Consider the following 11,888-nt stretch of genomic DNA (forward strand, 5'->3'; position numbering starts at 1 on the left):
GGGTGATGTTGGTTCATCTATTATAACAAATGGACCACTCTGGTGGTTGACTGTGGGGGAAGCTGTGAGTATATATGTGAGGACAGGGGGCATATAGAAACTCTATATTTTCCATTCAATTTCATTGTGAACCTAAAACTGCTCTAAAAACTAAAGTCCTTTTTTTAAAAGAGTGAATTAAAAGATTATGGCAGGGTAATGCTGTGCCAATTTTCTGGCTCAGGTTTTAGAAAACTGGCAACTTCCATTTTGTCTCTCTTTAGAGACATGCCCTTAGAATCTAGCCATTGCACTGTAAGCAGCTTATGGAGAGGCTACGTCAAAAGGACGCCAGCTCTCAGGCTGTCACTAAGCTCCCAGCCAACAACCAGAACCAGACAGTTAATGAGGCATTTTGAAATTGGATCCTCCAGCCTCCAATTGAGCGGACACGCTAAGGACAGAGCCTTCTCCTCTGAGTTCTGCCTAAAGTTCAGATTCATGAGAGAAGTGAAATGACTATGGCTGTTATTCTTTTAAAATAATAAAATAAAAAGAACTAAACTCAAGATAATGATTCCTTTTTTAGTAAAACGCCCTTTAAGTATTAAGCATATTACTTATTTAAGTAATGAGAGGCTAATAGTTGAAAATGGAAAGCTTTAATATTAATCAACCCCAAAGCATTTTAGTCCTAAATCAGTCTCCTATAATTAATATTTATTTATAATCATTAATTTCTTCTTGTTTGTGTGTTGTTGTTGAAAGCAACAGTATTTAAAGTCGGCACTAAAAATAAGTCAATAGCAAGTCAGTTTCTATTACTCTTTTGCAGATAAAACATCGCTATTCCATTAAGCTGCTAGTTTATTAGAGCGGTATTCCAAAACAGAAGTTCAGTGATTAACACCAATATAGAGGATAAGGAAGTCAAGGATACCCAACCAAAATTGCAAGAAGAAAGCAACCAAGAATATAATAATAATTTAAGGAGCCTATGGGACAAAATTAAGAGTAACAACATCCATGTCATAGGGGTACTTGAAGAGGGAGAACAAGAAGTTGAATATATATTTGAAGAAATAATGATGAAAAACTTCCCTAATCTGGTGAAGGAAATAAATATATAACCCTAGAAAGCTCAGAGAATCCAAAAAAAAAAAAGAACCCAGAGGCCCACACCAAGACATATCATAATTAAAATGCCAAAGGTTAAATACAAAGAGAGAATCTTAAAAGCAGCAAGAGAAAAGCAAATAGTTACCTACAAGGGAACTCTCATGAGACTGTGGCAGCCAATTTCTCAAAAGAAACTTTGCAGGACAGAAGAAGGGACTGGCACAAAATATTCAATGTACTGAAAACCCAGGATCTACAACCAAGAATACTTTATCCAGCAACACTATCATTTAGAGTCGAAGGACTGATAAAGAGCTTCCCAGACAAAAATAAGCTACAGGAATTCATCAACACCAAGGCAGTATTACAGCAAATGTTGGAAGGACTTCTTTAAGAAGAAAAAACTTGTATCAAAAACATGAATAAAGAATGGTCATAGTCTACAACCATGCCACCCTGAACAAGCCCGATCCCGTCTGATCTTGGAAGCTAAGCAGGGTCGGGCCTGGTTAGTACTTGGACCCCCGAACGCCTAGGAAGACTAGGTGCTGTAGGCATAAAAAATAAAAAATAAAGGATTATAAGCTGACAAGGTCCTTGCAATATGTGAGGTCAACCAAGGGTTGCCTCGCCTAAAAAAAAAAAAAAAAAAAGGGAAAAAAACAAAAAAAAAAAAAAAAAAAGAATGGTAATAACTACATAAACTACATATTTATCAACAAGTATCTCAAATGGAAAGGAATAAAGCACTCCAACCAAAAGATAGAGAAGGTAAATGGATAAGAAAACAAGACCCCTACATATGTTGCCTACGAGAGACTCCTTTCAGATTAAAAGACACACACAGACTAAAAGGAATGGGATGGAAAAAGGTATTGCCTTGATAGACCTAGAGGGTATTGCACTGAATGAAGTAAGTCAGATAAAGATAAATACCACATGATTTCACGTACATGTGAAATCTAAAGAACAAAACAAACAAACAAAAAACGGAAACAAACTCATAGATAAGAATATTTTGAGGGCTACTAGACAGGAGGGAGTTAGGGGGTATGATGTAAAAGGGCAAAGGGATTAAGAAGTACAAATGGATAGACACAAAATAGTCATGGAGATATAAAATGTAGCATAAGGAAAATAGTCAACCATGTTGTAAAAAATATATAAGGGGGAAGAGGGGTAACTGATTTAGTGGGGTGACCACTTCATGAGTTATCTCTAATCACTATGCTATACGACTGAAACTAATAAATTATTGTATGCCAACTATAATTTAAAAAAACTCATTGAATTGTACAATGTAAATATGAGCCATTAATTGTCTATTATACTTCGATAAAGGTGGGGGGAAAATGAAGAAAAAAGTTCAATGATTAAAACAAACAAATATAGATAAATGGCATTTAGTGAGAAAATACTTTGATGCAATGTAAATTACACATATCAGAGCAAAAATTCCATATTATCACCTAGTAGAAATGTATCAAAGATACACATTTCTGCCTCTAGTTTTCCAATAAAAATGAAAATACTTCTATAAAAAGTATAGAAACACTTTAGAAACCACTGGGTTCCAGATGTATTTATTTAAAATTTTTTAATTAATTGACTTTAACTTTTAGAACAGTTTAAAGTTCCCAGCAAAACTGAGTAGAAAGTACAGAGTTCCCACATACTCCCACTGACCTCCAGCCCTACACGCACAGTCTCCCTGACCATGACCAAGAAGAATAAATATTGGGGACATGAATTCAATGGTCCAAAAGTGCTATTTCTTTTTTTTTTCTTCCAAAAGCACTGTTTCTTAAAAGTACATCAAACATAAACAATAAATGGATGCAATTTAATTATAGGAAATATTCTTTATCATGGTTAGTAATACTAGTAACTCACATATATACTTTTTTAAAGGAAAAAAAAAAGCAGAAAATCCTTATACATAAATATTTACCATAATTTTCATTCTGCTTATAAATAAGTCTTTTTCCAGTTATATTACATATGATGTTTTTAATATTGTAAGAAAAAAAAATATTGCTGGCAGTTATTTGAATGAAAGATGGTTATTTCTCTAGTGACTAAGTTATGTCCAAGAAGAAAGAATGATTAGGAATTAAGCAAGATAATACATAAGATACAAATATTTGTTTCCTCAACCACTGAATGGTAACAGCGATTAAGAATTTCAGAAAGTTATGTATGTCCCTAATTTCCATTAAGTGAATTGAAACATAACACACAGATTTAAATTTACCACCACTTCTGAAGAAAATAGAATGACAAGCATAGAAGGCTACCAAGAACTAACAACAGTTCAACCTCCATAGAAACTACTCATAGTAACTATAGTCATTTCCTTGTCAACAGTTCCATTAAGGTTTAAGAATTTGCTATGTCATAATGTGCAGACACATCCTTTAGTTAAGCCTATAAACTACAGAATGCTACCAGTTGTTAACAAAAAAAAATTAAGACCTTGAGAAAGTAAAAGCAATTTGTCTTCAGTGATTATTAATATTATCCTATTAGTAAAGGGTCTTAAAGAGAAAGTTTCTTCTGATTTGTTTCATCAAAAATTTTTCTGTCACAAATATATATTTACACAATTAAAGACCCAATACCAGGTCAAAAGAACTTAGTTGCATTACTATTGCAGTCCAGCATAAAAATTATATAATGAGCTAAAGCAAGTGAAACTGTCCAAAAAATGGTTTAGGTAAACCAATATTTTCTAAAGCTCCTGAAATTTTTCTTGTTTTTAAAAAAACTAAATACTTTCCTTGAAAATGTTTATGCTATTATTTTAAGTACAACATTGTCCAAAACTTAAGGAGTAATAATCCCCAAAAAAGCAACTCACTTTTGTCTTTTACTTACCATCAGTAAATTAGTGAAATCTAATTTATTGTACGTGATTAGAAAATGGTTTTGCTGTTTCAAACTTATTACTCTGGGCTTCAGTTTCCCTGAAATTAAATGAAGGGAGTATGCTAAATGATCTCTATGTACCCCCATGTATTAACATTCCATGTTGCTGTATCTACAGATTGAGCTACAGTATTCAACTGTTTTAGTCTTGCAAAACTGGTAATATCAAAGGTGTGAATTTACTAATCTCCTAAATTTTATTCCCTCCTATAAACTATATCCAGCATCACTCAGGTTTTGAATTTTTAAAGTAGAGCAAAATGTTTAAAAGCCAGGGATGAGAGCTGGCTCCCAATTGCCATTCAAAATTGAATATACTTTATTAGAAATTTTTTAAGACCTATTTTATCCCCGAAGAAAAAGATGATAATCATCTCATACAGAAACCCTCCTAAATTACTGTTTTACAATTCATAGTTTTGAATATTTGCAGAATTTGTGCTAGCCCATTCAGTTTTATGACTCTATTTGTTATCACTGTGTAGTCTATATCACTGAGTTTTCACCACCTGCCCTATTTATGTATCAGGCATTGCCCTATGCTCTCAAATAAAATGAATAACATATGAACCTGCCTTTGAAGAGCATTCAATCTGGTGTGTAACCAAAAGCACGATATGTATCTTTGGCTTTCTCCATTTGCCAGAAAATCTGGAGCAGTGATATCCTAAATGCAATCTGCAGACCAGAGCCAGTCCACGAACTTTGTTACCAGTCCACTCCAAGGTGATTACAGAAACTGAGAGTAAACATTTAGGAATTTCTGTGGCAATGTGATGGTATTTTATATCAATTAATCCATAAAATAATTAGAGCTTAAATTTTTATGTATTTTTGGTGAGGAATTGAAAATTTTTTAAAAACAATACACACACGCACTACAAAACTGGTCCTCAACAGACATCATTAAAGAAGTACTATCATTGAGAGTAGACATACCCTGGAAGGTTCTACTGCCTGAAGCTTAGGTCAGCTTGCATTTTAAAATAAAAAACACTCATACTGGACTTCATTAATGAATAACTAATTGGCCTCATTTTCACTATAATAAAAATCTTGGTTTCAATGACATGGATGGACCTAGAGGTTATTATGCTGAGTGAAATAAGTCAAAGACAAATACCATATGATTTCACTTATATGCAGAATCTAAGAAACAAAAAGAACAAACCAATCAAAAACAGACTCACAAATATGGTGGACAATCTGGTGACAGACAGGAGGTGTTACGGGGCTGGGAGAATGGGGTGAAGGGTTAAAGAAGTATAAATTAGTAGTTGATAGATGGTCACAGGGATGGGGAGCACGGCATACGGAATGCAGTTAGCATTAATATATTGACTAGGTGGAAAACCAGAGGAGAGAAGGAACAATTAGGGGGATCATTTATAAACTTTATAAATGTCTAACCAATGTACTGTATACCTGAAATTACTAAACTAAATAAATAAATTTTTAAAAAATTTAAAAAAAAATCCTGGTTATATCTGAAGAAAGGAAAAATATCCCAAGAATAAAATAAAGTGCTAGCTATGGACAATTTGGAAAGAAAATGCTATTACTCTTCACTGGAGAGAAAGGGAAATATTTCAAGTTGACAGCAAATTTTATAAACAACTATTGTCTATGACTGGCTCTTCCTACAGGAAAAAAACATAGCTATAATCATTTAGAAGTTCTTAATTTACACAATTCACAAATTGAAAAGAAAACTGCAGTAAAAAGAAGAGCCATGGAGTGAATATGGAAATTTATTCTTCACGAATCTGTGTAATTAGTCCTGTTTCTTGCTATCTGTGATAAAATAATAAAGTCTCTGTTTCTCCGGTGTCTCCAAGCCCTGGGAAATTACTGGAGCCTTTGTACACAAAATCCAACCTTGTTTCATTTGGCACAGTTAAAAACAAGTGAAATCAAATCATATTTAAAGCCAAATTCATACTTCCCATTACTAGATTTAGTATATAACTGATTGGTGCTTGTTGGGTATTACTGCCTTATTATGCATGCTAATTTAACAGATTTACATATTAAAAAAGGAAAAACTAATTTGGTTTCATAAAACAAAAATTTGGCCAGTAATGGACTCACCTAGAGCACCTCTGGATACATTCCAAAGCTCAATGATTTGTGCAGCTACTATGTAACAGTCACTGTGCAAGGAACTTTCCAGTTTACTGGTTGCTCTATTGTCCAATGAAGGGCAGAGAGTTGAACAATTAATCAAGTCCAAAAACAAGTGACAGAGAGCTAGGTAAGAATAAGAAAAAATAAAACCGCAAACTATATTAGAGCGAGTGTAGAATAAGGTTATACATACCCATAGCATATAATAGAACACTCACAACAACTGAGGATTAAACAATCACAATTACAAAACGATCTCAAGGAATTGAGAAGGTCTTTGATACATAGCAATTGGTCACTGTGCTCAGATACAAATTTTAATCATGTGTTCCAGGAGGCATGCTTAGCTACTAACTGAACATTACCAACTTCCCAGCATTTTTAGGGCTACCTTATGGTTTCCTTATCTCCGTAATGAAATCAAGCCTTGATACTTCACTATGATCAACTTATTTACCTTTTTTGTATGTCTGAAAATTCTTAGCAGTTGTTTTTTTTTTTTTTCCCCAAGGCAAAAAATTAACAAAATACTGAGGGGGAAAAATGGCAATGGAGTCTCCACATAAAAAGGGTAGCTCAACTTTGAGGCTCCAACTCCTACCCTTGAAATTTATGTTGCCCTTAAAGATAACTCAGTCCCTTGCAACAGCCATCTTTGCACATTTTGTAACTTCTCTGGTGGATTTTTAACCTCTATCCCTAACTCAGATGTACCTGGCTTTTTAAGATCTTTCTTGGTCATGTACAAGATTTCATATTCTTTAGCTAATGACATGATACTATATATGGAGAACTCTAAAGATCCCCCAAAAAACTATTAGAACTGACAAATGAATTCAGTAAAGTAGCAAGATATAAAATTAATATTCAGAAATCAATTGCAGTTTTACAATAATGAACTATCACAAAGGGAAATTAAGAGAGCAATCCCATTTACAATTACATCAAAAAAAAAAAAAACAAAAAAAAAAACCTAGGAATAAACTTAACCAAAGAGGTAAAAGACCTGTACTCAAAAAATTATAAGACACTTAAGAAATGGAAGAAGATACAAATGAATGGAAGCATATATCACGCTCATGAATAGGAATAACTGACATCATTAAAATGTCCATACTACCCAAAGCAATCTATAGATTCAGTGCAATTCTCATCAAAATACCAGAACAAATAATCCACGGTGATCTTGAGAAATAACAAAGTTGGAGGTATCACACTACCTGATTTCAAACTGTACTAAACAAAACAGCATAAAAAGAGACAGGCATAAAAAGAGACAGATCAATGGAACAAAATAGAGATCCCAGAAATAAACCCATGCCTATATAGTCATTTAATCTATGACAAAAGAGGCAAGAATATACACTGGGGTGAACACAGTTTATTCAATAAATGTTGTTGGGAAAACTAAATAGGTACATGCAAAAAAAAAAAAAAAAATGAAAGTGGACCACACTCTTAGACCATATACAAGAATAAACTCAAAATGGATTAAAGACTTAAATGTAAGATCTGACACCATAACACTCCTAGAAGAAAATATAGTAAGCTCTCTGAAGTTACTCTTAGTAATATTTTATTCTGATACATCTCCTTGGGCAAGGGAAACAAAAGAAAAAATAAGTGAGACTAAATCAAATTAAAAAGGTTTTGTGCAGCAAAAGAAATGATCAAAAAAATGAAAAGACAACCTATTGAATGGGAGAAAATATTTGCCAATGGAAAAATTGCAATTTATAAAGAACTCATACAACTCAATACCACAAAAGAAATGATTCGATTAAAAGATGAATAGACATTCCTCCAAAGACATACAGATGGCCAACAGACATATGAAAAGATGCTCAACATCTTTGATTGCAAATTGGTGCAGCCACTATGGAAAACGGTATGGAGTTTCCTCCAAAAATTAAAATTAGAACTACCTTATGACCCAGCAATTCCACTTACGGGTATTTATCTGAAGAAATCCAAAACACTAATTTGAAAAGATATATGTACACCTATGTTCACTGCAGCATTACTTATAACAGCAATAGATGATTAGATAAAGATGTGGTATATACATACAACAGAATATTACTTGACCATAAAAAAGAATGAAATCTTACCATTTGTGACAACATAGATGGATCTATAGGGTATTATGCTAGGTGAAATAAGTCTGACAGAAAGACAAATACCATATGATTTCACTTATATATGGAATCTAAAGAACAAAATAAACAAAACAAAAACAGATTCATAGAGAGAACAAACTGATGGTTGCCAAATGGGAGGAGGGTTGGGGAGCTGGGTGAAAAGGGAAAAAGGATTAAAAAGCCCAAATTGGTAGAAAAAAAGATTTCATACACTTTAGTCAAAGTTGATCAACTGATAATCAAATATTTACCAAATGTCCAGAAGCTCAATACCATGGTAAGACAACTACTCACACTATGCTTACAGTCTAGGGTGAGGCCTATAGTTCACATACATCTATTTTCTCTCTTGAGTAGTTTTGCTCTGGTTTCTCAAACAGTCCTACTTGGTAACTAAGCCTAGAGGTCAAATCACACTGCTAATTCAAATAACCTTCTCCATTGAATAAGATAATTTATCAGAAATGGTCAGCTTGAAACTACAAAAATTAAAGAAAAAAATTTTTCAAAAATATTTTATATGAAATTTTATTTCCTTATATATGCTTCCATATTAAAAAAAAATCACAGTAATTTCAGAATTTTTAATGGTAGAACAAATTAATACACCTAGCCACCAGCTATTCCAAGTATTAACAGAACATTTATTTAGATCTCACTCTAAAGTCAAGTGCCTGAAAACATGAAGTTCAGGTAATGATGAATAATGGAATTGAGAAAAACTACTCAATCTCTCAATTCTTTATCACAAACATAAAAATGAAAAAAATATAAGAAAGAAGATGGGAGAAAGAAAATAGTAGGAAAGTAGGACTTCTGGGGACAAAGATTTCTCTGGTACAGCTAAGAAGCAAGCAATTCCCACTGTAGAACTCCAGAGATACAAAGGAATGGGAAGTACTACATATTTCTAAGTGAAAGTGAAATTGGAAACAAGAGAAGTAGTTGAAAATTTGCTTACTACTTAATCCAGCCACCACCCCCAGTAACGCTCCTGGTGAAAGACTGTGGGTTTCCATTCTAGAGAGCGAACCAGAGGGCTCTGGACACAAGGACTCTAGGCACAGCTCAGGGCAAGGGACTCATTCTGAAAACTGGGAGATGAAGTGTAATTCCACATACTGAATGACAGGTGCCCAGTCCCCTTCCACCACTGACTCTGCAATGCAATTGTGACATGAACTACTGAGTCCCCTTCCCTCATTGATTCTGCAATGCAACTGTAACATGAACTACATACTGGATAATGGGGTACCCAATCCCCTTTCCCCACTGACTGCAATGCAATTGCGACATGAACTACCCTCACAAGTTAAGGGCAAAAGCCTTTACAAGGATGACACCACTTTAGACACCAGCCACAGAGCTGGTGCAGTAGGGTGTTCAAGCCACCTGTACATCTGAGAAACTATCTATAAACTCAAGAGTTCCCATTATCCCCTTAAGTTCAATAATTTGACTGAATAATTCACAGAACTCAGAAAAGTGCTATATTTAAAATTAGTTTTATTATAGCAAAAAATAACAAATCAGGACCAGCAAAAATAGAGATGCACAGGGTAAGGTCTGAGAGGGTCCCAGATGGAGTTTCCCTGTCCTCTCCCCATAGAGTCAGGAAACATCACCCTCCTGGGTACACTGATGCATAACAATATACACAGGGTGTTATCTACTGAGAAAACTCTCCACGGCCAAAAAGTCCAGAGTTTTTACTGGGGTTTCATTACGTAGGCAAAACTGATTAAATCATTGGCCCTGTGATTTAACTCAATATTCAGCTTCCCTTCTCCCTGGAGGATGGGCTGATATCATGTGACTCAAAGCCCAACCCTATAATCACACAAGTGGTCTTTCTGGAGTTACAGACTCCAATCCTAAATCATCTCATTAGCATAAACTATCTAAGGGCTCACCATGACTTACCTTGTTAGCAAAAACTATAAAATGAGGTTCGAGGGGCCTACTGTAAATAACAAAGAAACTCCTATCACTCCAGAAACTTCAAGGATTTAAAGCCTCACTTGCAAGGACTGACAGCAAAGACTGACCAAATGCTTCACTATACAACAGGCTCCAAGAACGCTGGCAGATGGACTTCCAGGCAGGAACGTTAGAAGATTCCTCTCTGGGGAACAGCCTAACCAAGAGGATGGACTTACAAGTATTGACTGCAGGGCACACACATGAGCACCCTACAACTCTAAGTTCAGGAGGCTTTAAACCCTGGCTCATACTCACAAGGCTACCAATCAACCTTTTAATCTGTCACTCGTAAATATAAATGACAACAGAGAAACACCAAATATTTGAGGAAAGCCTCCAACATGAAAGACAGAGACCAAAATAAACAAAAAATAGAAATTCAAAGGAATAGAAAATTCATAAAATTTTTTAAAATTCAAAATATCACCTATAACTAACATTATTAGAAACAAACAAGAGAACTGCCCACATAACAAGTACTAACTCCTTTTTTTAAGGAATATTAAAGAACAAGAACTCCTAGAAATTAATAAAATAACAGAAATAGAAAATTCAAAACAGGATAGCTGAGAAAATTTTCAGAAAGTTGGCCAAAAATGACATAGAGAAAGGAAACAGGAAAAGAAGGGGAAAAAAAAGAAAATGAAAGAAATCAGGCAAGAAGACCTAACCTTGAATAAAAGGAGTTCCAAAATTAGAAAAATTTCTTAAATGGCATGGAGGAAATGATCCAATAAAATATATGAAAAGACTTCTAGAACTAAAGGACATGAATTTTCAGATTCCAAGTTATGGATTATGGGTAATATTTTTCAGGTATTATGATATTAACCAATTTAATAATCGTGCTTTTATGAACAATTTGTATATCCTTGGGAAAGCTGTTTAATTTTTCTGTCTCGGTTTCTTCATTTGTAAAACAGAAATAATCTAGCTCATAGTGTTGTGAGATTAAATAACATTTAGAAAGTGCCTGCCCTAAGGTTCAGAACAGACCAGGATTTCAAAAAATATCCATTGCCTCTCCTTATTCCTATTAATCAAGATATGTTTTCTACGAATAAAAATTTTCTCTTCCAATACTCACAGTTATGTATACTAAAGGTTTCTATTGCATCATACATACATCTTTCCCTTCTCCTACCATCATTTCCTTTCCTGAGAATCTTTACAAAGTTATATCAGCATTTTTATATAAGACATCAAGATTTCAATACATATATAAGCAAAGGATATGAAAAGAGAGAATATACAAATAATAAACAATCTTCAACAGTATTAGAATAAAAGTAGATGTAGAGGAGGAAAACGTTTTCCTCAGTCTTTTCAGGACCCCTGGCTGGGTCTGGAAATTAACAAAGACAGATTAAGAGAAAAACACATATTTATTTAATGTTTTATGTGACATGGGAGCCTTCATAAGGAAATGAAGGCACAAAGAAACAGTTAAGCCTGTGTATTTTTACATTAGGTTTGATGAAAAGTGAACATTCATAGAAGGGTGTGATATGTTAAGGAACACAAACTAATTTTGTAGGCTGGGGAAAACCCTAGCAAGGCCTGTTGGTAGAATTCTTCTTGTCATCTCTCTGCCTTCAGAGATAAGGACGC

General features: G+C 34.1%; 1 protein-coding gene and 1 pseudogene across 2 annotated transcripts in view; one reads left to right on the forward strand and one right to left on the reverse strand.

Annotated features, from left to right (window-relative positions):
* COMMD1 (copper metabolism domain containing 1) overlaps nucleotides 1–11,888 on the reverse strand; it is a 115,538-nt gene that overhangs the window by 73,332 nt on the left and 30,318 nt on the right. The gene's annotated exons all lie outside the window — the stretch shown is intronic.
* Nucleotides 1,537–1,655, forward strand: LOC112478068 (annotated as a pseudogene).

This window comes from Pteropus alecto, unplaced genomic scaffold (genome assembly GCF_000325575.1).
Source record: "Pteropus alecto unplaced genomic scaffold, ASM32557v1 scaffold131, whole genome shotgun sequence".
Lineage (NCBI taxonomy): Eukaryota > Metazoa > Chordata > Mammalia > Chiroptera > Pteropodidae > Pteropus > Pteropus alecto.